The following is a 27879-nucleotide window of genomic DNA, read 5'->3' as shown; positions in this document are numbered from 1 at the left end:
ACAGTGGCAGCGACACGCTCCAACCTTGTTGCAAGACTCTTCTCTTGATGCGGTGCAATGCGACAGCTACAGCGGCGACAACCTCCTTCTGAGTTGCGACGGCAGGCACAGCAACAGCGACACGCTCAAACCTCGTTGCGAGACTCTTCTCTCGATGCTGTGCAATGCGACAGCTACAGTGGCGACACCCTCCTTCAGAGTTGCGACGACAGCAGCAGCGACGGCGACACGCTTTCTCTTCGTTGCGGCATGCTTCTCTCAATCCGGTGCAGTGCGACATTTCCAGTGACGACACCCTCCTTCGGAGTTGCGACAGCAGGCACAGCGATGGCAACATGCTTCTTCCTCGATGAGTCACGCTTCCAGCTCCTTGCGACATGCAGTTCCTCAGAAGGCCCAAAACAACAGCAGGCACGTTCAAAGAACTCTGAGGAGCTGGGGGGTTAAGTCTGTTGTCCTTGATACTTCAACAGGAGGCAAGCTCTTTTCCAAGCCCTTGGAGATCCTCCACAAGTTGAAAGTAAAGTACACAAAGTTCCTTTCTCCTTCCTTTGGCTTTAAGGCAACCACTGCAGGCCAATCCCCCAAGCTGCACATCAGCTTGGGAATAGTCGCTCCTCAGTTTCTTCAGGTTCCTCTCCTCAGTAAAGGTTTCTTCTTGTAGTCCAAAGCGATCTAATTTCATGGGATCAGGGTCCCAATATTTATACCCCAAAATCCTTTGTTCTTTGAGCGGAGAGGGGCCTTTGCCCAGTTCAAACCAGTTCTGAAGCACTCTGTTTACCAGACTTCTCCTTTCGTTTCACATTGCAGGGAATGCACATCAGACGCCCCACAGGAGGTGGAGCCAGCATTGTGGAAGGCAAATACAGTCCTGGAGCACTTTCTTTACATGATTCCTTCTCTTCTTTCACAGAGCATCGCAGAGACATCAGACATACCACAGGGGGTGGAGCCAGCCCTGTGGGGGGCTAGCACAGTCCTATTCAGGGTTCAGGTGCAACTCCTCCCACCCATCTAAATGCAGATCTCTCTATTCACCACTGGGCTGATTCATTCTGTCTCCTGGAATCCCCCAGCCCTGTCACTCAAAAACTCCAGACAAGGAATAAAAAACCTAGCAGAGGCAGGCTTGAAAGGTTAGGCAAGAAAATACCTGCTTTCTAAAAGTGGTATTTTCAAACACAGAATGTTAAAACCAACTTCACTAAAAGATGCATTTTATCATTCTGAGTTCAGGAATCGTAAACTCGAATTTCCACCATGTTCCCTGAGTCAGTTAGGATCATAAGAATGTAATAATCTAACTGCCCATTCTGGCCTATGGAGAACAGGTAGCCTTGCAATAGTGAAAATGACATTTCACACACACCAGAGCATGTCCTACCTTAAACTTACAATGCACCCTGCCCTCTGGCCTACCATAGGAGTGTCTGATATGAAGAAAAGGGAAGGTTTAGGGACTGGCAAGTGGGTGCAATTGCCCAGTCAGCATGACAGTACCAGACTGCATACAGGCTCTGTAATGGCAGACCTTTGACACACTTTACAACGCTGCTTCTGTGGGTGCACAACCATTGCTGCAAGCCCACCAGCAGCATTTGATTTACAAACCCTGGGCACTCCTGGTGCACTGTACTAGGGTCTGACAGTTGAACCAAACCAGCCAATCATTGAACCACTGATCAATACATTAATTTATAATAGGGAGAGTATATGCAATTTAGCACTGATCAGCAGTGGTAAAGTGCACAGAGTCATAAAACCAACAAAAACAGGTCAGACAAACTACAGGAGGAAGGCAAAAAGTTCAAGGGATGACCCTGCAAAAAGGGCCAAGTCCAACAATGTATTTCTTTTGAAGGCGTATCTCAACACAGGTTTTAGGTGGGAGAGCACATTACAAATATGATGATGATGATATATGGTGACATAGAGAAAGTCTATTGGGCAGTGCGTTGAAAGCAGAGCAACATCTATTTTAGATTATAGGTTGAACAATATTGCCACATTACTAGTTACCTGGAGTTTTATCCCTTGAGGAAAATGGGCCAAGTTGACTACACATTTTGCAATGTCTCTGGACCAATATTGATTGGGTCCTTAAACTCCTTACAGGATTATTCGAGGGTCAGAAACACTGGACCTGGAAACATCTGTAGGGCTGCAGAGACTGCAGGCAAGAGGTGTTTCCAGCCTCCACCAGCCCACTTATTTCAGCATGGAGAGAGCAGATGATGCTCCCCCAGCTGAAAAAAAAGGCCTACCTTACCTCATGTTACCCCAGTCTCCCTGTTCCTGCCAAGGGGCAAGAGAATGGGCCCCCAGAGCATTTACCACCTGCTTCAAGGAGGTATTGAAGGCTGATTTTGCACTTTTGTTTCACCTAGAAGGGGGTAAAACTTGTGACTCTGGACCCAGTATTACTGGGTCCACATGATAGTCTTCATTTCGGGCGACACAACTTGTAATCCCGGTTAGCTCACAGTGAGATACCCTCCAAAACCAGTCCTCTAAACTAAGCTTTTACTTCTCGTCCAAGCTTTCCCGGAGACCTTTCTTCAAACGCTCAGCAACTTGATTAAACAGGAATACAAGCAGTTTCACCAGTCAGAATTCTAGGAAGTGCCTGAATTTACGCCGGGTACTGTGACTCAGTAGACTGATGCTTCCAATCCAAAGACCCATCTTCCAATCCAAAAACCCATGTTTGAACTCCTGCTCACAAGTTCCCGGCAGGTCCACTCTGCCTTTCTTCCTTCCCTAAATGGTAAATAAGATGCGAGCAATAAACACGTGAGGGCTACAAGTCCCTTTCGCTACCGGTATGTTAATCTTTACAATATTAGAAGGGACGCACTGGCGGCGCAAGGGGCTTTGTAAATAAGCCATTGTAATCCACGGTCCAACATGCCTTACAGGATGAACCCGCGCTTTGCGAATACCTATCATGTTCAACTATCATTTTCTGGATAGCACACAATGCTGGTGCAGCATTTTAAATTGGCAAATTACAAACATAATAAGTGTATTTAAGCTTTGCTGTTGAAATAGGAAGCAGAATAAAGCTGACATTTTCGTTAAAGTTCACTGGAAGATTTTTCTCTCTGTACAAAAGCAAACGCCGACAAATTTAATACACCGGGGTAATACAGCAAACAGATGTGACAAGTCATATGGATGTTGTGGAAAGTATTATTCATTTGTAAACTGAACAATGATCTATGGGGGCATACAGCGGCCTTTATATCCTTTTTGGGTGCTGTTCCGTGAAACTGCATGAATATTTTATTATTCATGCAAGAACATCCGGGCTGAGGAACACGAAGAACCAGAGGGCTGGAAGCACACTGGAGCAAGGCTGGCTGATGCTTGGATGAGCAGAGCCGATAGTCGCTGGACGCAAAGAACGTACCGGGCCTGACTGACTAATAATATCACTTTGGCATTTAAAGTAATGGTTCTAGTCCCAAAATGGTTTGGAAAAGGTCAGGAACCGAACATTCGCCAAAGTTAAATGTAAAAGAGGAAAAGAGCAAACACTGAGGTAATGTGAAAATATATTGCACTATAAGGTCGTGTTACCAAAATATTATTCACAAACATAAATTAAATGAAAAAAACTTTTGAACGTGTAAATCTTGTACTTCAAGCGGACCCTCAAGTGTGCTAAGTGCAGACAAATTACAGGAGAAATTACAACAAAGACTAATTTTCTGAAGTGACGTATATTTTTTATGGGCTACGAATCGCTAAAAGCATCTTGGCAAGAAATCTCTCTTTCAAACAAAAAAACCTATCTAGTGGACTAAGCAGCCATCCAAATTATCGTACTAAAAGGCCAATGGGCAATTATCAAAATAAATGGCCAATGGCTTTCTTAATGAGGCTTGCGCTGGGGGGGGCGTCAATTTTTCAGATTTTTTGACTCTCTGGCGGCACAAACCTCTCAACCATATCAATGAGGCCACGCAAAGCCACTTTGTATAGCTTTGCATGGCCTCATGGATATGAAGTAAGACAGAGCAATGTAAGTCGCTGTGTTGCCGTGCTCTGCGCCAGTGAGATGTTCCATGGGTATTAGGTTTTTTTTCAAGTGTAACACCCATTGATTTTGACACTGCCCCAGATGTACTTAATCACATAAACCTGAGGTAGAGCCAACACCTTACAGGGCTCCTTTATGAGAGCCATGCATCACTTTTGCACTTACTAAAGTGGTACATGCATGATGCAGGGCTCTTATAAAGATTTATGAGGTCACGCTAAGCCACTCTGCGTGGCTTTGAGTGGCCTCATAAATCATGAACAAGGCGACGCAGTGCAAATCGATGGATTGCATTACTCTGTGACCAGAATGCAACGCCAATGGAATTCGACACTGCCCCAGATTTACAAAGCGATGTAACCTGGGGAAGTGTCAAATCCATAAGCTTCCTAAGGTGAGGCGTAACAAGGAGAAATTTGTTTATTTCTCTTTGTCTTTTTTGCAGCACACATAGAAAGAAGAAAATGCCTTGTAGGATTGTGTATATGCAGGAAGGTGCCCCTTCTTGCATAAAAACAATCCTACCTGCAACGGAGGCACCATTGCATGGTGCAAGGGTGACAAGGGTGTCTACATTGGTGCTAGGCTGCCAAAAAGAGACCGGCACAGACAGAAAGGACAAGAATACACCATATTGCTTAAGGTGCGCAACGTTTACAACGTGCGCGTTACCAAGACCTACTATTACGACGCGGTTGTAACAACAAAAGTTGTTACAACGCATTGCGCTGGGGGGCGCTCGAGGATAGTAAATCATTTAATTTACTATCCCAACACCTTCCCTGCTATCCACGGGGACTGGTGTTGGAATAGTAATTTAAATGTTTTAAATTTGCGCCCCCCAACGCAAGCTGTTGTAACGACTTGCGTTGTTACAACCGCATTGTAATGGTAGGTCGTTGTAACGCACGCGTTGTAGCGACATATATCCATTGCTTAAATACAGTGCATTCTTTCCCTTTCACTTTGGCTTGGAGCAGTGCTGCAAGGTGCCTTGCTGCGCTGCACCATGCCAAAATGGCATAAATGAGGCCTTACGCCTCCACAGGGCAGGCCTAATCAGGAGCAATATTTCAATGTTTCCTATTTTGTCCTATTTCTATGTGTGCTGCATTCTGCAGCACACATGGAACGAGGAAACCGCTTCTCAGGATTGTTTTTGTGCAGGAAGGTGCCCTTTCCTGCTCCAATACAATCCTGCATACAAGGGAGGCACCCTTGCTGCCATGCCCTATGCCAAAATGTTGCCCTGCCCTATACCAAAGTGCCACAAAAAGGCCCTATGACTCTCTAGAGTAGAGCAGGCATAATGAGGAGAATTATTTGCATTATTCCTCATTTTTTTTTTGCTTCTTTCTATGTGTGTTGCATTCTGAAGCACACATAAAAAGAGGATAACGCCTCTCAGGATTGATTTTGTGCAGGAAGATTTCCCTTCCTGCACATAGACAATGCTGTGTGTAATGCGGGCACGCTTACACCATGGAGCAAGAGCATCTGCATTGGCGCTGGGCAGCAAACTCTCCACTAGCAATGAGGGAAAGGACAAGAATGCACAGTATTTTATAAATAAGGTGCTTTTCTGCACTTTCACATTGGTGGAGGGCTGCACAGGAAGACGAGTTATGCAATAACCACGCTCTACATTGTTGTATTAGTGTAAAAAGCCTTTGATTAGGACAGGGTTGCTAACATACCATTGAACTTTATTAACATTGACATGTCTCAAACTTTTGAATCTGATCATAACACATGGCAGTTCCACCCTACCCTCACCATTGACAAATCACTCACTTTCAAGTTCCAATTAAGTCCATATCCTTTGAGTCATTCTTCCCCATTTCACTCACTGGCCTCGTTCCGTATACCCAGTCACTCTATCACTTGCCCTACTAACATCCTCTATTGAAAATCCTTCCCTTGTGTGTTTCATCCCATCAACTGTCTTCAGTCACTTTTGCTTCCCTCGATCAGTGGGTTATGCCCCCATCTGACTCATTTCTCACAAAAGTACCACACACCAGGAAACCCCCCAGGGGAGTTTCCTGTCCCACTCCAGGAAAACGTGCACCTTTTGCCTTTCAGCAATACGACCTTGTTGGAAATGGGGGTTTCTAGTTGGCAGAGGTAGGTACCTTTGACCAAGTAGGGGTCCTTGCTTCTAGTCAGGGAAAGGGCATACACTCCTGGATAACTCCTGCTCACCCCCTTGGTAGCTTGGTACGAGCAGACAGGATTATATCAGAGTCAGTGTGTAAAGCATTTGTGAACACATACAGTAATACAGTGAAAACACTACAAATGGACACTACACCAGTTACAAAAAATAAGTAATCTTTACTAGACTTAACAGTAAACCACATGATAAAAATCCACAGTACTGTAATCAAAAATAAGTCTTTCAAATGGTAGAAATAGCTTAGTTCAATGTAGATGGTAAATGCAACACCTTACTCTCAAAGTATCTGGGATGCGTCACTCAATATAGACAAAAGGGGTCACAGGCAAGTTGATGTGCCGTTCCTACACTGAGGGGAGTGGATGCCTCCGTTCACTACTGCAGCACAGGAGAGGCGATGAGTCGCTTCCTTACTGTGTGGAGAGTTGATGTGTCATTTCTTATGGCGGCCCGGTGATGATGCAATAAGATGGCACCTCAATGCGATGTGATGATCCGGTGTGATGCGACAAAATGGCGTCTTTGATGCGATGCGACAACGTGGATGCGATGTTTGCACGCCCGACGGCAATGCGGCAATTCGGTGAACTCTTGAGCCATGACAGGCCCTGCGACAATTCTCAGGTGATGCGACCGTGACCTCTGCGGCGGCGACATGCTTCTCCTGTGATGCGACGCACTTCGTCGGTGAGGCAACATCGAACAGCTCCGGAGGCGATACACTTCTTCGGCAATGCAACGGCAACTGCTGTGGCGGCGACGCGCTTCTTCCTCGATGTGCAGCGCTTCCAGCTCCCAGCAACACACAGTCTCCAGAGGGCCCAAGACAACAGCAGGCACCTCTCTACAGGCAGAATTCTCAGCAAGGAAATTTAGGGGAGCTAGTGGTGAAGTCCTGGTGTCCCTGTGACTTCAGACAGGAGGCAAGTTCAGTTTCAGGCCCTTGGAGATCTTCCTCAATATGATATAAGTACACATAAAGTTCTTTTTCTCCTTTCCTTGGCAATAAAGTAACCACTTCAGGCCAACCTCAAGCAACAACAGCACAGGGTCAGTCTCCGCCTTCAGCTTCCTTGGCCCTTCTCATTGGCAAAGGTTTGTCTTGATTCCCAGAAGTGATCTAAAGTTCTGGGGTCTGGGCCCCAATATTTATGCTACAAAATGTTTTTTTTCTGAAGGCAGAGAGTGTCTGTACCTAGTCAAAACCAGTTCTGGCCTCCTGGGTGCAACTTCCTGAGGGGGAGACAGCATTGTTTGAGAGGAGACCTGGCCCAGGTAGCTGAAAGGAAATCTCCTCCCCCTACTCTCTAGTCTATGAGGGCTCAGGTCAATGAAAGGAAATCTCCTCCTCCTACTCTCTAGTCTATGAGGGCTCAGGACATTGAGAGGAAATCTCCTCCCCCTACTCTCTAATCAATGCAGGTCCTATTCAGCACAGCCCTGACCCATCAGACTGCTGGAGCCAAGGCCCTCTTTAGCCTCCTGCAACTCACAAAACAGACATGGAATACATACATCTAGCAGAGACAACTGGATGGTTAGGCAAGAAAATATCTACTTTCTAAAAGTGGTATTTTCAAACACAGAATGTAAAAATCACCTTCACTAAAAGATGTATTTTAACATTCTGAGTTCAGGCATATTAATCTTGAATTTCTACCTTGTTGCGCGGGTCAGTTAGGATTATAAGATGTTATAATCAAACTGCCCATTGTGGCCTATGGAGACAGATAGCCTTGTAATAGTGAAAAATTAAATTGGCTGTATTTCACTATCAGGACATGCCACACATATCAGGGTATGTCCTACCTTTTACATACAATGCACCCTGCCCATAGGGGTGACTTACATGTAGAAAAGGGAAGGTTTAGGGACTGGCAAGTGGGTGCACTTGCCAAGCCGACATGGAAGTCACAGACTGCACACAGGCTCTGCAATGGCAGGCCTGAGCCACACTTTAGAAGCTGCTTCTCTGGGTGGCACAAGCAGTGCTGCAATCCCACTAGCAGCTTTTTATTTACAGGCTCTGGGCACACATGGTGCACTGTAATAGGGTCTGACAAGTTAATCAAATAAGGCATTCATGGAGTCACAAATCCATTATGTGAGAAGTTGGCCTGGTATATAATGCTCACTAATTCTTAGTGATCACTTTGTATCATGCCAAGCAACCCTTATGATGATGGTTGTAATTCAACCTTGTAGACCAGTTATCCTAGTGGTAACGTGGACAAAGCAGTCGTAGGCTAAACTCTGAAAGGCATGTGAAGCCAGCTGTTATACCATACACAACCCCCTTGAATACCAAATGAAAGGGACACCACACAGATATATATTGAAAATATATATTGATTTATTAACTATTAAAATCCCCTGGACTCTTTATGAGCACAGAAGCACAAGCGTTAAATCACAAGACAGTTTAAAATACACAAAAGTTGCACAATATGGATGAGCCCTAGGGGCCACCTAAACCATATACTAAGAAAGTGGTATAAGGGATACCAGGAGGAAAGTGAAGAGGCCTAGGGCCTTGGGAATCGCTGGAGCTATTCGAGACTGGCAATGACTAAGTCGGGAAAGGCCCACGGGACTCGGGTGCAGTGTTCAAAGTGCACGCACTTTTCAATACAAAGTCTATGGTGCGTAAAAAGCACAAAGTTAGAAAGTTAGGAACCTTCCGAGTGACCTACGGAGCTGAAACTTAAAACACAGGCCCTTGGGATGTGTACCAGTGCAGGAGCACCGGCGGAGCTGAGTTACCTCACCCACAGGAAGCGGGTGCACAGGGTCGAAGTCGTGTCGGGTTTCGTCACGCTGGTCGATGGTGCTTGGAGCTGAAGATGCTGCAGGCGGCTCGATGAGAAGAGTTCCGGTGGATCCAAGGGTGGATCTGAAGATGTGAAGACCTGAAAGCAGAGGGGACAGTGTTCAAAGTCACTAGCCAGTGACTACCGTGGAACCAGATTGGAACCAGGCGATGTCGGGTGCAAACAGGCGTTGTCGGGTAGCTTCTTTCTGCAGCCACGTGAATACCCGGGGTCGAGGACGTCCAGGAGTCGGTCACGAGCTGTCCCACGTAGGCTTCTCGCTGTTGGCGGTGTCGGCGACCTGATCGGAGCAAACAGGCCTTGGCAAATGCAAGCCACGCAGAAGTCCAAAGATGCTGTTCACTCGGACCAGCAAGGTCAGAGCGGGTGCTCCTTTTCACAGGAGCTTGGGTAGGTCTGGAGCAACCAGACCTGCTGTGTAAATCTTCGGGTTCGTCGCCAAGATGGCCGCTGACCACGTGGCTAGTGGCCGGGATGGCGCGTCGAGTGGCACAATGCAAAAGGGCCCCACGCAGATCGTGGAGATGCTGGAGGGCTGATCTTCGGTGCAAGGGCTGCTCGGTGGTGGGGGTTCTCAATTCCCAAAGCACAACGTCGAGGATGCCTCAGAAGCTGCGCAGTCAGCTTTTCGAGTGTCTTTCAAGAGGTCCGGTCCCACGTCACTCGGTGCCTCCACGGGTCCCTTCTTCGCAGGGACTGTGGATCGGGCTCTGAGAGGTCTGGGAGTCTGGTTCTTGTCGGGCTCTGGGCTCGGTCTCCGGCGGGAGGCGGCAGCAAAGCAGACGTCGAGTTGCTGGTTGGTACCTGTGTTCACAGGGTGGCCACTCCTAGGCCACAAGGGAGATTCTCTTCAGTCTTCTGTGCAGCAGAATGTCGAAGTCCAGTCTTCTTCTTGTTCAAAGTTGATTTCAGGATGATCTGCCGTGCAATGGCACTGCTCCCCCTCTTATTCCCAAACTGGGGGTGGATCACCTACTAGGTCCCTCCTCTGGGAGGAACCAGGAAGGGGGGCGGTTACACCCCCTTTCCTTTGTCCAGCTCCGCGCCAGGACTGGGGCTGGAAGGCCCCAGAACCGGTTTGGACTGGCCTATGCACGGGGACACCTTGTGTGCCCCGGGCATGTCTGATTCTATTCAGCCCTGTCCTACCCAATACACAAAATCCTGTCTGGGGTGGTGCTCGCACCTCCCAAGGCAGGAAACCCTTTGTCCAGGCCACCATCTGCCGAGTTTCGGTCAGCAGCAGGAGGCCAGACTTGTGTCTGTGGTGGCAGCGTCCATTTTGTGAAGCTGAGGCTCTGTTTAACTTTAACCGGGGTTAAGGCTACACACATGTCGTGTCCCTCTAGAAGGGTGGAATGCTATCCCCGTCGCCAGAATTGGCGAGGGGATAGTATTCCAATTCGTATGACACCTTACTCGACATGTTTTGATAAAGCCAAACCAAAGATAGCATTTAACCGCGAGGATTATAATGCACTTAAGAGTATATGGTATGGCAATATCCCGGAACAGCTTAGGGAGTGGTTCCCGACAGCTGCAGACAGGCTCGGCTCATGCTAGAGCACCATCTCACATATTTCCAAGCACTCTGCCTCCAGGATTGATGAGGCCTTCCATAGGAGTGGCTGATAGGAACATATGTGTCCAGTTTAGGGTTAGGCACAGACATACTGTACCTAAGTAAGAGGTGGTTATACCGACTTACCCCAGCTGAGTGATCAGCCAGTTGTGTCAAATATGGAGGCCAGGCCAGGGGTGGCACAATACGTGCTGCAGCCCCTGGTAGGCCTTGGATACACCTATGCCCTGGGCACCTATGGTACACTGTTACAGGGGCCTATAAGGTGAACCAATTCGAATTGTGTTATGCACCTAAGGTACATGGAGTCCATTTTAAGGAGAGAGCAATCAGCCTGGGCCCTGAATAGCAGGATCCCAGGCCAACTAAGTCAAAAACCAGCTAAACACCAGGCAAAAAGTTTGGGGGTAACCATAGTCAGATATCCACCTTCCTACACATTACAACAATTTACAATACGGAGCACTTGCACCTTGGCACTGAATAGCAGTGGGAAACTGCCCAAAGCATCTAGACCAGCAAAAACATAGCAAAAATATAGGAGGCAACAGTGAAAAAGTGGAAGGGAGTCCCATGCCTATGGTGCCAGGTCTAACACACCTCCTGCACCTAATTGACTAAATGCATAACATACTCACCTCATCCCCAATTCCATTATGTAATATACTTTTTTTCAGGTGTAAAAAGTGCACCCCATTGTCCCTTAAAGAACCCTTCTCCTCTTCCTTCAGGCCCCATTTGCAATCTCCTTGCTGTCATTTCCCAGGCAGAAAACCCTCATTGACCTGTTCAGTTTTCTCCAGGCCTTATCAATAGCAAAACAATAGTAACAACAAATAGGAAAGACAGCCAATAAATCCTGGAACAGCTCAAATATAATAGCTTCCAGCAATGCCACCCTCCTCGCCTCCATCTCCTTGCCCCATCCTTTCAGAACCCGGACCAGAATCTCATCCTTGGCAGGGTCGAAACCCCAATACACTTGGTCAAAACCCCAATACAGCTGAACATTGAAAGAAATCCCTGCCAACTTGCCCAAGATCGTAGAGGGCTACAGACCCCTGTCAATAAAAATGCTACACTCCCTGATCAGTCGCTCCAGCAGCATCATCTCCAAAGAACGGCCTCCAAATTCCCTAAATTCTCTTTGTGCCAGTCTGTAACTCCTGGTGGACTTTGCCAGTGATCTCTCAACCAGTCCTACAACCCTCACTCCCCCTAGGCCCAGATTTTGGCGGGAAACTGTGTCTTTAAGTCTTACACTCCTGACGCCAGCCGACGAAAATGTTGTTACTGCAAACCAGACAATGAATCAACTATATCATTGCTGGCACCCATCACATGCTTAGCTGTGAATATCACATTAAGTTGCAAGCACATCAGCATGAGTCACTGCAATAGTCTCAGAACCCTCAAGTCCTTTGCTCTCTGCTAGTTCACCAGGCCCACCTCAGTCATGTTGTCCACATGGAACAATACCAACCTGTTCATCAACTCACTACCCCAGACTTCCAATGCCACCAACAGAGGGAAAAACTCCACGAAATCAAAGTTCCGACCTTGACTTATTGAGTGCAATGGCCACAACTACTCACTCCACCTAAAGTTCAAGAAAGGATGAAAACCCAACGGCCCAGCCGCATTCAAGAATGTCTGGAACTGCCACACCGTGTTCTCCAAAAAAAAACAAGGACACACCACTGAAATCACCCAGAAATACCTTCCAAATGCAAAGGTCAACCCAGACAGCTAAAGAGGCCCACATCCTGTGATGTGGCAGGACGGCACCCAAAATAGCCATGCCAAGACACCTGCAAAATTCTAACCCACTCTCACCACCACCGACAAAACTCAGAAAACCCATCACATCTGCACTGCCCTCAGCTTAATTTCTTTCTACCCAATCACCTGTGCCAGAAAGCCCTGTATCTTCACTATCTTTTCCCTTGGCATCCGAGTCCAGTTCGATACCAAAGAATAGCAAAACAACACTAGGATCCTCCGTCGTTTTGGCGGACAAGGGAACACACATTTTTGTACTAATGATTCAAAATGCTGCAGCGCCCCATGAAAGTTCCCTGAGGCTGATTCACCCACAAACAAGAAATCATCCAGATAGTGAGATAGTTCATGGTGGACACTCCTCCTGGGGAAAACCCACTGCAAAAAGGTGCTGAAAAGGTCAAACAATGCACAGGAAATAACACAGCTGATAGGCAGCACCTTGTCCACATAGATAGCTCCCCAAAATTGCATACCTTAAAAAAGGAAAGTCAGCAGGACAAATGGGCAATAGCCTTAAGGCCAACTTGATATCAAATGTAGCTGCTTCAGCCCCATGACCACACTTCCTCACCAAGCAGATAGCCTCACCCATAGAGGAGTTCAGCACTACGGTATACTCTTCCTCAATGAAGTCATTGACGGAACCGCCCTCTGTCAATATAAATGGTGAATCATCCTGAAGTCCCCAACACCTTCCTTGGGCCCCACCACAGCGGTGAAATAATCAGATTCAACAGGGGACATTTCAAGAATGGACCTGCCACACTATCCACGGCCACCCCCACTTGAGGGAGTATCTTGGCCGATTTCAAATTGTTTTCTCACCTACACTATTCTGGGATCCTGGTACCCCACCTGAAAACCTTCAGTGAACCCCCATTCCATACACAGAGCTGCTTCCCTGTCCGGGTACTCCTAGAGCCCAGGTACCAATGCCTACACCCTAATTGGGGTAGGGGCCCTAAGGTCTAGACTGATCTAGCCCTTAGAGGCGAGGCTGGCCAATGTAAAACACTGTGCGGGGTGTGGCATCCCCTGCACTTAGAATATATTCCATAAACTTACAGGGATGCCACGAGCAGAACCCCCTATTGAAATGCCAAAATGCACCTGTGCTGGGTCTTGTTGGCTTCTGTGCATAACCCGCTCCCTGCGGAGTGGTGCAAGGCTGAAAAGACTAATAAGTCATATGTAGGCTGCTCACCGTATGTGATGAGCCCGTGGATTGAGCTGAAAACATCCACTGCATCCATAGCTAAAAATCCACCTCTCCCCATGGCTATCCAGGTTAAGGCTCACCCTAGACCTGAATTCCTCATCGTAGCTCAGCCAGGCATAACCTCAGAAATGCATCTGCACCTTTTGTGTAATGTCCATGTACTTTAGCAGCGCAATCTCTCTATCCAAGTGGCGCTCACAATATATGCTAGCATAAATCAAAAAGGCCAATGTCCAATTCTCCATATTCATGGGAACCCTCAGCCTCCAAGTCAATTCCTAATTTCTTTTCCATAGACCCTTCCTTCGCCTGAATTTCCCTATGTTGATGTTTTAATACATCAATATATATTCATGTTTCCAAAATCTATTCTTGGTTTTCCCTGCCAGATAGGACCCTAATGGCATCATCAACTCCATATAAGGTAGCCACTTCTTATGCTTATCCTCCTCAGTCTTACCCTCTATTCTGCCTCACTGAGCCCAACTGTACCATCCGTTTGGACCCCAGTACCCCATCTTCTTTATTGCAACTATCTGATCAGGTACCCCTGTTACCACAGCAGTATCTAGCAGCATGCTCTTTGAGTCATCACCAATCCCATACCTAACACCCACCGGCCAGCAAGGATTACCCCCACCGCTAGGGACTTTCATATCCCACACTGTCCACCAGCCACCCTTACCTGTCGGCAAGACTCCACCTGCCATCTTCTCATTGAGGTGGCCACCACTACTTCGGGTCCCTTTATTATTGGGATTCCCATTGTCTGCATTTAGCATCTGTAAAACACTGACTTCCCCAGTTGTCTGCTCCTTCCTCCCAGGCCTCCCCACAGGTCCATCCTTATCGTCATGAAACTCTCCCTCCTCCCGCTCCTCACTTTCATCAACATTTTCAAGGTTCAGCTCATCTTCACCCACTTCAGCCACAAACTCAGACTCCTGTGCCACTCCTTTCTGTAACTACATCGGCACATCATGTTGAGGCAACCAAGGTTCATGCCAGACTCCATATGCATGATCACTCGTCAGAGGGTAGGACACCGGGGACACCGCTCCTATGTTGGGTCAATGTCCAGGGGCCATTTTGTGCCCCTCTGGCATCTCCAGCTGTCCCCTGGCCTCAGTTGCCGGTCTTGCACTCCCTTCCCCCAGCAGGTTGTACCAACATGGGGATCCCATGCACAACCGGGCACCCGAGCCGCACTGGCTCCCAACCTACCTACATCTCACTCCTGGTCCTCAAGCACCTACACCCACTGCCCTCCAGGTCTCGGGTCCTTCCCTGTGAGCCTCACTATATGCGTTACCCACCTGGCACTCCCTGTCCACAGGGGCATATGCTCTCTGCCTGGCTTTGTACATTGTGGCCCAGTGCTCCTCTGTCTCCTTAATGAGATGGAGCTGCTCACATATTCATGCCTCAATGCAAACTCCCTGCCACATACTGCACCGGGGTCTATAGGGCCCAGTGGCCCCTGGCCACCTGATGGGGCCACCATGAGTGTCTCCAGCAATAAAGGGAGTCCCCCCTGGCCCCTCCACAAGGGGATCTGAACCGTTCCTTGTAGAGAAGAGGTTGTCTGTTAGGCGTGACCAGGGGTGTACATGTGGCACCCTTGGGCATCCATTTTGTTGGAAATATTTGCCTCACACACCCGAAGGGGTGTCATGCTTCATCATCGGCGTTGCTCCTCGTCGGGGAGGCGGTGCAATCCCCGACGGGCTCACCTCAAAGAGGGGCTCTTTGACAGAGATCTTTTCTTCCAACAGCCTTATGGTGAAGTGCGGGTATGTGGGAAATGGAGTAAATGAACTGAAAGTGATTAAAATGTAGTAGGGGGTACCACAAGTACTACTTTATTCTGGGGGTCTCCCTCTACGGTTAAAAACGTGGAATCAACTTCCTAAGTACCACCAAATTAAGTATGGTGGGACTCGATGGAGTTGGATATTAACATGGTCAACATGTTTCTCGCACAAGGAATTGTCCGCGATTCTTCAGGACCTTGAAAATATGTGATATGCAGTCATTCAACAACATGCAGGTGTCATGTGTGTAAATGCAAGCACTATCGGTTTAGATTACCTCTTTAGTAATATCCTCTGCCTATAGGTCGGGGATTAATTACCACATGAGTGTTCGGCGGTAATGGAATGAGGAGCAACGCCGATGATGAAGCATGACACTCATTCGGGTGTGTGAGGCAAATATTTCCAACAAAATGGATGCCCAAGGGTGCCACATGTACACCCCTGGTCACGCCTAACACACAACCTCTTCTCTACCAGGAACGGTTCAGCTACCCTGTTGTTTACATTGACTTGTTGGGGGCACAAGCTGACACTGGACCTTCCACTTGCTTGAGTGGTAACGAGTGCCCTGCGGATCTATTGATCACCCTCCCCTCTTTTTGATAACTCCTCCTCCTCCCCCTCCACAAGGGGCCCAGTCCCAGTTATCTTGAATTGCTTAAGAGCCGGGCTCTGGGACCGAGCCACCTTGCCAGGAATACTCCCAGGTGGAGACCAGGCTGAAAGGTCCAGAGGCCTAGTCATCCCAGGGAAGTCCAATGTTGCATGCAGGCCTCCTGTTAGTGTGCACACCTGTGCGTACTCTAACACCTTGGGCCCGTCCCTCCTCCATCCTTCATAAATTCCTGCTCCTCAGCTAAGGAGAGACATGCCGGTAAGCTTCTCCTGCTGCCTCTTGCTTGTTGAAGGCCGCAGCACTCTGAGCTCACTTCCCGCAGCCCGCTTTGACCTTCTTGGTCGTTAGTTGCTCATTTAGACAAGCTGCAACCGCTGCTGCCCCACTGCCTGACGCAGACCATATTGGGCATTTCATGTCGACCCAGGCCTGGTAAAGGACACCATTCATGCGAAGGTCAGCCCTACCTGCCACCCTGGGGGAAGACCAGTCTGTGACCTTCACTTCCCTCGGGGCTGACATTGTGGTGCTGCCCTACGCCAATTACCCATGAATGAGTCTCCACAAGTAAAAATATGTTAAATTCACTGGAAACCGTTTTTGAGTACAGTATGAGAGTCCCTTTGTACTACTAGATGCTATTCTGACTAAATTTTAACTCCCAGCACAATTGTTTTCTGTAGCCTTGTATATAAAACTTGTTTTTCATTCACCGATACAAAAAATATGCATCATTCACAAGCTCTGTGTTTAAGTATAAAAAGGAATATTCCATATGTATTTACCACGAATCAAGCTTACTAATCTTAATTTTTGTTTTTCAGGTTGAGATGGAAGTTCCACTCCAATAGCACATTTTGGGTCACTAATAACTAGAGATTGTTTCTCGGGAACAAGCACAACTTGTTTGTAGAAGTGCAAAAGTTTACATGTGTGGTGTGGTTGAGTATACTGAAAGCATGTTTTCCTTTTTAGAGATGTCTCTGCAAAAACAAAAAAAAAAACACCTGAACAAAGGTCAATCAATTTTGGTACCAGATCAAGATATGCTTTTTATTTGTAACTTGCTTCCTGGATCAAGGGGGCCTGCGTCAGCGCATGGCAGCACTTTGTGCGCCAGCGCAGGGGGAAGAACAGAGGTGCGACATATTGTTGTAAATACGTCTCATCCCTGTGCTTCGAAACTAACACAGTGCGGCGCTGCAAATTGACTTGTTGCACCGCGCTGCGTTATTTAATTGTAAATCTACCCTAGGTTTTGCATCACCCTTGCGTTGCATTGCATAGCGTAAGGGCAATGCAAAACCTACGTAAATATGTACCACAGTGTTGGTCAGCAGGCATCTAAGGCTGTGAGTAGAGAAGATCTAATATCATATACTACTCAGTAGTTCAGTGTCATGCAGGGAAAGGATAGAGGCTTTTAAGGCTCATGCACACTCTCACTGCCTCACTGGTTCACATTGTCATCATTGCTACTCCACTGAGAGCAGTGAGATCCCGTATCCTTGGTGATTATCTTTAAGTATGGCAGGTGGTCTTCCCCCGGATAGGTGGATGCAATTACGTTCACCAACCTTGCAGACCATCCACCATACTTTAAATGGCTCTCGAGTCATTCCTTTCAGTTACATGGGATCAGTGCTTTATTTGAGCGGGTTGTTTCCGGTGCTCCACACCGGTGCTTAATTCTCAACACTGCCCCACATGACACCCTTCCACATCATGGCACTGGTGGTCTAATTTAGAGATGAGCACAAGACCTGCTATTAATTAATTCAATATACATTAAAAATGACTAATAGCTGCAGTCCAAGCCATTCTTATAGCTTTCGGAGCATGGAATAGTCTGAATTGTCACACTTATATGAGTGGCTGCCGTGGAAGGGGATGTGAAAGCTGCAGTGGCCTCCTGAAGAGCACCCTGACACCTACATTTTTACAAATTAAGCACTGCATGGGATATAGTCCTTGAGAATTGGTTAGTAGTAGTAATGAATGCTTTTGGCAGGAACCTGTGGACAGTCCTAAGTCTAGTCCTTCTGGAAAAATGGCTACGTTGTTGCTGACTGGACTCCATCGGATAAATGAACTCCATGCCCGTGCTGTTCTAATTATGTGAACTCTAGTGTGCATAATCAAGGTTAAAGTATGTTTGGCTGACATTGCCTTCTGCATGTTTTTTTCCACATCTTAACCTGCTGTTTCGAAGCTATCCACTTATATGCAGATCTATAAGATGTTGTATTTGAACTAACTATGAAATAGGAAAAGATAGCCCGTTAAAGTATCAATAGAACATGAAAAAGCGTCTATTATAACTAATGACTATTGACTTTTAATGTATATTTCTTAAACTAACTGTTTAATGTTAACACCTGTTTCATATTTTATAGATGCTTTTTTACTATCCGAATAAATCTTGTTTGACTTTGAAATTACCTTGTGTGCCCCTTGGTACTAGACACTGACACCCAATTTATATTTCACGTTAGTTACCGCCAAGAAATTGGAACGCAACATAAAAATAAAATGCAATTTGTATAATTCAGTTACTTTCTAAAATAACAGTAGAACCTCTTGTTTGTTGGAAAATGTGCGCCTTCCTCTGCAGTCATAAAATTACTTGCCTGCTTTCCCCAGAAAAGCCAGGCATGTTCCCATGAACGCCAGCTGTGTCGCTGGCTATTAATTTTTCCAAGCCTATCTTCTACAATCTTTTGCATAAACAATAATTCATCTCTAACAAGAAGATCATAAATATAAGCTGTGCTCAAAGGCCATTGAAGGGTGTTAAATGAGCCTTTTGACAAAGCACTGAATGCCATTGCAGACCTGAAATGGCAGCTATACCCTGTCAGCTCCAATTCTGTATTCTAGCCATGCAGAGGCCCTTGCAATGAATTCCTGCTTTAATGGCTTATAAAATGATTTGACGAAAAAGTGAATGGCATCTCATTATAATGTACAGTATATTTGATTTAGATATGGAACAGCGTTTCCTGTAGCGAGAGATTATTTTAGCATGCATTTTCTTTTCTTCACTTTCCCTTTCCTAGCGGTGAAGGAGGAGGCCAAGCACTAAAAGAATCTTTGGGTGCTTGTTGCCTTGTTTTACAGAAACCTGCATAGTGATTATTCTATAGTGAGTGATTTGGGTTAGATACAGCCCGCCCCTAATTACATTATCCTTGGAGCAAGGACTCCGTTAGTGTATTACGTTTTAGCGAAGTTAAATGTTCAATTACTTATTGTAGTAACCTAATTTACCTTACCTTCTTGATGATATTGCACCTTTTTTACTCTAATAAAAATTGTACTTGAACTTAAATGTTCAATTACTTTTTAAAGTTAAATCCCTAGTTAAAGAGTACTGTAAATTGCATTATACCAGAGGACATATATTAAAACAATTTTTGCATTGAAAAACAGGCCCATTGTGCCAAGTCGTACTACAAAAAATGTTTGTTCTTATGTACAAAGAACAAATTGAGATTTTGTAACGCGTTACTGATTCGAAATTTAGAGCTGTTCATACATACTGTGTCCGGATTTGAAAGGGGTGTGTTAAGGGCGTCCCTTCCAAATATAGAATCACAGTGGTATGTATGCATTTTTTGCGACGGATTAAGGTCACCAAACATTCGATTTTCAAGGAATACTAAAAGGTAGTGAAATGGGAGGGGTTCCCCAAGAGAGCCACTCACCGTCTAGAATGCAAAAAAAAAATAATTCAGAGCAGGCAGTGGCCCCATGACCACTGTTTACTTTGATAAAATGAAACTTCAAAAATTCTTTTTAAATGCATCTAACTTTTCTCTAAGGAAAACAGACTGCATTTAAAAAATAAGTTTCTTTATTAAAAAGCAATCAGTGACAAGGTGGTCTACTGACCTCAGCAGGCCTCCATTCCTGTGATGGCCGTGATTTGTAATGGGTTACATCCTGTGACTTACCTCATTATTATTTATGAGGTAGGTCAATTTGCGACCTACTGGAGATGGCTATTTAAAAGATGCACATTTTCTTTTATCAGAAATGGTGATTTTCTAACTGTGATTTGATGGAAATTCCAAATCTAGATTTTTGTACATCTGGCACTAAGAGAGCATTTTCCAACCACAAAAATGTTTTTTTATTATGTACAAAAAACAAATTGCGATTCAGTAACACGTGATGGAATCGCAATTTGAAAGTGCACATACATGCCGACTTGGTATTTGGAAGGGTTGTATTAAAGAAGTCTATTTCAAAATACAGAATTACAGTGGTATGTATGAATGTTTTGCAACCTAATTACAGTTGCAAAACATTCATTTTTTATTGACTATTAAAAGGTAGTGGTAACCATTCACATTGGAAGGAGTCCTCAAAAGACCCGTTCCCCTTTAAACTAAAAAAACTAAAATGTAAGAGCAGGTAGTGGTTCCATTTCTTCGATTGGCAAGAAAGTTTTAGGAAAACTGCTGAGGATAGTCATATCATGGTGAACATCAAATTTGGAAGACTCACTAAATCTATAGGTAAATGTATTACTACAATGCAACAGGACCACTCAACAAAAGGTGAAGGCATCACAAGGACATATTGAGGTTTGATGAACTGATCCATAAACCGTCAGACACAGGCTACTAGCAGTTTATCTAGGCACACTGTTAACATACACACTCAGATGGATTAATAGTGATTATATTTGTGTAATTGTAATTGGATTTATTTTTTGCTTACTACCCCTGTCGGGCATCTAAACACTTTTCGGCAAGTAGAATTTTATTCCAGAGACCAAACACAATTAGTGATGAATTAGTATAGGGAAATATGAAATTAATTTGAGCGGTGGACATGAGAATCTGCTAGCTGGATCAAAAAGGATGGTGAAGAGATAGAAGAGGGAATTGTCTATAAAGTGTTTATTTGGAGATCATAGCAGTAGGAGGAGGTTTGGGAGGAGTAAAGGAGTGATGAGGAGGCAAGAGTCTCTAGATGTAGAATATGAAGAAAGATAAGGTATCGTAGGAGTCTAGGAGGGAAACATGAGGGAAGTGTTTAGAATGGCGTGTTTGGGTGATCAAAATGGCAAAAGAAGTTTGAGGTGATGCTAGGAGGGGTAGGGGAGAGAAGAGTCTAGAAAGGGTTATTTTGGAGTTTATGGTAATAGAATGGTGTTTGAATGAGTCAGAGAGTGGAGATAGAGGATCTATTGAGAAAGGTATAGGGTGGGAAATAGTGTAATGCATTGGAGATGCTGAATTAAGAGCAAATAAATAAATGTAAAGATACATAAGTACATGGAAGATATATATGTATATGAAAGGTAATATATTTGGATTTAAGCTTTATTTAATAAACTCACATTTTCAAGTATTGTTGTACCATAAGCTCATCTATTTGTTTTTATACATTTTTATTAATTTTTTTCTTTCAAGTATTCAATAGTGAAGCAACTGTAGATAAACAGTTATGATGAAACTTTTGTTTTTTATGCAGGGACTTATATACAAGTTAAACATAGCATAATATAACCATAATTAATATGTTCATTTGTTTAGCAGACCTAATAAATATCTATGTATTTATCAACATATTCAGTATACACATTTATACAAAGGAAAACACATATTTAGATACATAAATATATTCCAAATAAATGCTTATATACACTGTACATTTCTGTTTGAGTATGTGGTTATGTGGGGAAGAGCCAACTCTTGAGCAGTTTTCTGAAACTAAGATAGATATCTGTGAATCTTATGTTTGGAGTAAAGAGTTCCAGAATTTGGCTGCTTGAACAGAGAACAATTGCCACCTATGCTATTTTTTCTTGTATGGTGGGATTTTTAGGCAAGGTGCCACTATAGAGCAATAGAGCAGAGGTTCCTCTGTTGAATGAAATTTGGTGATTTTATTCCTGATGTAGAGTGGCCCTGTTCCGTGTATTGCTTTGAGGGAGATAGAAAGCAGCTTGTAAGTAGAACCTCTGGCATCCAGTAACCAATGTAGGGCCTTCAAGGTACGGGAGATGTAGGCTTGTGGCTATTCATGTAGGCGTAATGTAGCAGCAGAGTTCTACATCGATTGTAGTCTTTTCATAGTTGTTAAAGATGATCGTGACAGACGTAATTGGCCTAATTGAGTTTGGACAGTACAAGGTAGATAGTAGCCTGGGCCTTGTTGTGAAAATTATAGGTGGGGATGATGCAAACAGAGTTTTTTTTAGTAATGAAGCTTGATTTTGCTAGTTTGTCCAGTTGGGCATACATTGATAACGTGCATTCCATGGTAATTTTGAGGTTTCTTATTTCCTTAGACACTGTAGGTAGTGTTCCCAGATTGCCAGGTGGCGAGTTGAACATCAGCTTTCCATTTGCTACATGGAAATAGTTCCATTTTGGAAGCATTCACTTTGGGATTACAGCATGTCATCCACTCATCAAGAGCTCAGAGACAACTGAAAAAATTTGAGTTTCCAATGTCTTTTGGTCTTTCCAGTTTAAGGAGTATTTGTGTGTTATCTGCATAGTTACATCATGTGAGTTGAAATTCATTGATCAGTTCCAGTAAGGACTTCATATAGATGTTGAAAAGCATGGGTGAGATGATAGAGTCTTGTGGGACCCTGCTTTTGTGAAATATGGTTTGGATGAGAAAGGTGGGGTATGGATGACATTTGTTTTGTTTAAAAGGTAGGATGTGATCCAGTCAAGAGCAGTCCTCTTTATGTTGGTTTCGTAGAGACTTTGTATTAGAGTGTCATGGTCAACTGTGTCAAAGGCAGCTGAGAGGTCCAAGGGAAGTAGTGAAACAACCCTGTTCCGGTCAACTCTGTTCTTAAGGTCATCCCAGATGGCATTGAGGGCAGATTCTGTGCCTCTTCCTGGAAGGAATTCTCTTTGGAAATCTGAAAATATGGAGTTATCTTCAATGAATTGTGACATCTGGGTGAATACTGCTCTTTCTATCAGTTTGCCCAAGAACGGTCCATTTGTAATTGGTCTGTAGTTGTTGAGGGTAATGCGGGTCCAGGTTTGTTTTCTTTAGTAATGGGCGTATCTATCACTTTTTTACATCTTGCGGAAATACTCCAGTAGTTATGGAATTGTTGATGATTCTTCCTATTGGTGTGGCAGCAGAGAGAGATAGATGAATTTTCTTGAAGGTTTGTGGTGGACATTGGTCAGAAAGGGTGCCGGCAGGCCTGCTTGCTGTGACCCGATCCATAATCATTGCGTGATATTTGTTGGAAGGAATACAGAGGTTAGGCTAGCCTACTCTTGGAGGTTGTTTTTGGTAAAGTGTTGGTGCTGGAGGTTTTTCTTTGTTTTAAATAGGAGTCCACAGTGTCTGCTTTGGTTGTGCCAGTTTGTGTGTGAATTCTTGAGCAATGGGATGAGATTCTTCTAGATTTTTTGTTCATGAAATTCTGTTAGAATTTTATAGAATTCGTTATTCACACATTTAGCATTTTGATATCTGTATGAATCACATCTTTTTTGAGCTTTTTGATTTCTGACTTGTATAATCGCTTAGGTGTCTGGAGGTGAAGTTTGTTTTGATTGATGTTACATTTGAGCCAGGTATGTTGTAGCTTTCTAATTTGCTGTTTTATCTCTCTTAGCTCTATATTCTCCAAGATGCCTGTTTTATTTTGTCCTGTTTTGCTGTTTTTGGTGATATTAGGATATCAAAAGCTTACTGTAGCCTCTCATATAATTTTTGAACTGAATGTATTTTACATAGATCTTTACTGGTTGTATTTCCAAGTGTTCAAAAATGAGTGTTTTCCACTGTCGATTGGTGGATACATCTAAAGTTGTTTTAGGTGTGTTGCTTTGTGTTGCTTTATGTTGGAAAGCAAGCAAATGGTAGTCTGACCACGTGACTGGGGTGATCGTTTGAAAGGCACCTAATTCTGTATTTGCGAAAAATACATCTAGGATGTGTCCAGGAATGTGGCTGGGTTTGTGGACGATCTGATATAGGTTCATTGAGTCTAGGCCAGTGATGATTGTTTTCGGATGGGGCATATTGGTTTTGTCAAACCAAATGTTTATGTCACCGAGAATACATAGGTGGAAGTGTAGTGTTATCAGGTTTGAAACTGTGTCTAGGAGTGTGACTAGGAATGTTGCATTGCTAGGTGGAAGTCTATAAAGGAGAAGGAAGTTACAGGGGGAAGATGGTGTAGGATTGTATCTAGTGAAGAGGGCCTCACAACATTGTATAGAGATGTTGTCAGCTTTAGTGATAGTTAATATTTGCTTAAATACAACAGCGAGGCCACCTCCTCTTTCCCCAATATGATTTTATGTAATAGTATGATAGCATAGAGGAACGGCTTCATGCACAACTGGACCCATGTCATCACCCAACCATGATTCAGTTATGAAGAGTAAGTCAGGTTGTGTGTTAGGGAGAAGTTTGTAGAGGTGATGCTTTTTTTCAGAGAGTGACTGAGCATTTAATAGTAGGAAGTTTAGAGAATGTGTTTTGATGATAGTGTGACTTTGTTTTGTAGAAGAGTGAGCAGTATAGGGTTGACTTGTAGCAGGTATATCCTAGTGCTGGTATTAACTGTATGAGGATAGCAATAGTGCAGCTTTTCTGTCTCGAATACCAGCAAGATAAGAAGGCATTTGGATTGGTCTGCTTGTGTTTTTATAGAGTAGCATTGTTGTGCAGTAGACATAGAGATGTGAAGTTTTGAAGAGTGGCATGTTACTTTGTTTGTGTCTGTTTAGAGTACTAGGTGTAAGAGTTAGGGGTGGTGGTGCAGCATTTGGATCGTTTTGTAAGGTTCTAAAGTGTTCAATGGATGAGAGGTGATTATGAGATAATTGCTGCATTGTTGTACATGTGTTAGGTGTGTAGTCAGGAGCTTAAGAGATGGTGTATGTTTCTAGTTTGTGATGGAAAGTATTATGTATTCCAATCTTGGGTGCTGGAAGATCATATTTGGGCTCACCTGGAGAATCCTGCTAATTTAGATATTATTGCTGCGACAATCATTTGCTTGCAAACGATGTTTTGTAATACCACATGCACTAATGTTGCCAATGATCACAATTTAACTACAGAGACAAGAAAGCTATCCTTCAACTTATCAAAATGAAATGTCCCGAAGTATGGGTCTGCCAAGTCCTGATGTCTCCTGACTACACAAGCTAGTTACAGGGCTTTAAAGATTGCTTGAAGCATGGAAACAGAAACACCCATCACTCAGTTTGAAGTACAAGCTTAAATCATACGGGGTACAAAGCAGGACTCTTCTCCATCCCTGATGAAGTGTGAGAGAAACTCAAGATGTGATGGGACAGACTCACCCAAACTGGGGTCCTGTTTAACTTGTAGCAATCGAATTCCATTGAAAGAAGCAGAGTGAACTGGAATAAGTGGTAGTTACGGGGTTGCAAAGCCCATGACAAATGACAAGCAAAGAGGAGAAGCTGAGGGAAAATGCAGAGGCGAGCCCAAGAGAAAAAGAAAGGTGCAAAGGATGCTTAGGAGCTGACTGGGAGGAGGATGTTCAAAACTGAAATACCATTTAGATTGTTGCCAAAACTCAAATGCAATGTTGGGCAGTGGCAAGTATAGGGTGCCTTATAACCAAACCTTTGCACTAGTATCATATATATAAAGTTAAATTGTATAATGTTTGGGCAAAGATCACTTAATGCTTTGGGAATTGGTAGTTCAATGTCCACAGCATGATGCAGTAAGGAACAGGTAGTTGGAATAGTTAACGGTTAAAAGTTAGCTGTGGGGGGGGTGTGGCCAGGCAAGATTGCCGAGTAGACGTGACCTGTCTCATCTCCCGGTCCACGCTTGGCTCCTGCGGCACTATTGGGCAAATCCGGAAACCCACGGTCCTTCTGAGTGGGTTCCCGGTGTGGCGGAAGATGCCCTGATCACAGCGGTGTCTCTCACCTGCAAGTACTCGGCGGATTTCACCCGAAGCGCTCTCGTGCCTTTGTTGAGCCCGCCGGCGGTTGGCTCTAAGATGGTGGGTGAGAGGCGACTGCGTTAATTCTCTCCTCGGGCCCCGCGGCTACTCCAGCATCAGCGAATCACCCACCCGCAACGACTATGGACATCAGGCGCTCTGTGGTGAGAGCCAAACGGGGGTTCCCTTTCCATTCACTGAAGCGTGCCACCTTGTATGCCTGGACCCAACATGTCGGCCGTTCAATATTAATAGCCTTAATGGCGGCGATGCCGAGTCGCCGGGAGCGGCCATGCGGTTCACTTCACTGCTTACTCCTGCGCTGCGGTTAAGTCAGGTGCTAATTGGAGCCAAACCTGCTGAATAGAGGCACTGTGTTTCTCCTCCCCATGGGTGCGGCTGCCTGATGCTATCTTCCCTGGGCACCTAGCACCCCCTGGACCTTCCACTCTCTACAGCAACACTGCCCTCCCTGCGTGCCTCATCTTGGAAGCCCCTCGCTGGTGGGCCCAAACGCTAATGTCACCGGCCTGCTGGCACTACCCTGAAGGCGGCGCCACTCCAGATTGCGCAGGAGGACCCATGTTCGGCATCCAATCTTAACCAACCTTTTGCTCCACACAAGCAACGAGGGCCTACAGTCCTATCTCTAGCATTGCCCAACGACCACTTCCCCAGTGGCATGTGTGTCCCTTTGTGGCAGACCACCGGCTGCTAGCTTTTCTAGCTCACCTGTAGCCTGGGGGGCACCTACACGCTCACCGGACCAGTTGCTCCACTGTGCCAAGGAGCTGGGGTGCGGTGGGAGGGCCCACGCTGAGGGGGGAACTATTGAGCCCTGTTTCACGCATTCATCCCTGCATACGCGAACGTGGTCCCCACGCACTCGCTGACGCCAACGCTCTCCTGGGGAGTACTGCCATATGCCACCCAAGAAATCAACAACAAAGGCTCCCATCGAGGTCTCATATTTCTTCTCATCTATACAAAAGCGTGTCTCACTGAGAGGCGACCTTGGTGTGGCTACGATGGCCCTCACAAAAGCGGAACTTTTGAACATGTTCAAGGACTTTAAAACAGACCTTCGTAAGGATATTGCGCAAGACATCAGGTCTTCCATTGATCAGCTGCGGTCCGACCTGTCCCAGCGTCTCTCTACCCTGCAGCAAGATATTGACTCCATGGGTACGAGAGTCCTGAACCTTGAAACGCATCATCAGAAGTAGGAGCGCTGCTCGTTAGAATTGCAGGATGATGTCTAGATGCTCTAAGACCAACTATCCCAGGCACACCTGAAAGCTGAGGACCTCGAGAATAGATCCCGAAGAGAGAATCTACGTATTAGGGACCTTGAAGAAGGTGCAGAGGGGCCGGACCGTGAGGCCTTCGTGATAGGCCTCTTCTCAGAAATAGTTGCACCCCAGTCTCTTAAGATAAAGTTAGACAGAGTTCACCGTGTGGGTCCACAACAGCAGGGTGAGAAGAAGCGGCCACAGGATATCTTAGCAAAATTCCACTCCTACAAGACCAAAGAGTCAGTTCTACAGGCGCCAAGGGCTAAGAACTCCATCACCTTCCAGAACCACTCCTGTAACATTTATCAGGATGTCGCTCCCGCAACGCTAGCCCGGAGACAACTTCTCAGGCCAGGTACCACTAAACTGCATACTGACAACAGCAGATATAGATGGACTTATCCATTTTATGTTATGCTGTGTTAGGTGACACTTGTAAAGTGCACTGACACCGGAGGTTTCCTGGCGCTGAGTGACAGAGTAAGTGAGTGTAAGGTCAGGGGAGGCAGAGTTAGCCTAAAGAGGGGAAGAGGAAGGTTTTGAGCAGTTTCCTGAAATGAAGAAGAG

This window comes from Lissotriton vulgaris, chromosome 6 (assembly GCF_964263255.1).
Source record: "Lissotriton vulgaris chromosome 6, aLisVul1.2, whole genome shotgun sequence".
NCBI lineage: Eukaryota > Metazoa > Chordata > Amphibia > Caudata > Salamandridae > Lissotriton > Lissotriton vulgaris.
Note: the sequence above shows the minus strand (reverse complement) of the source record.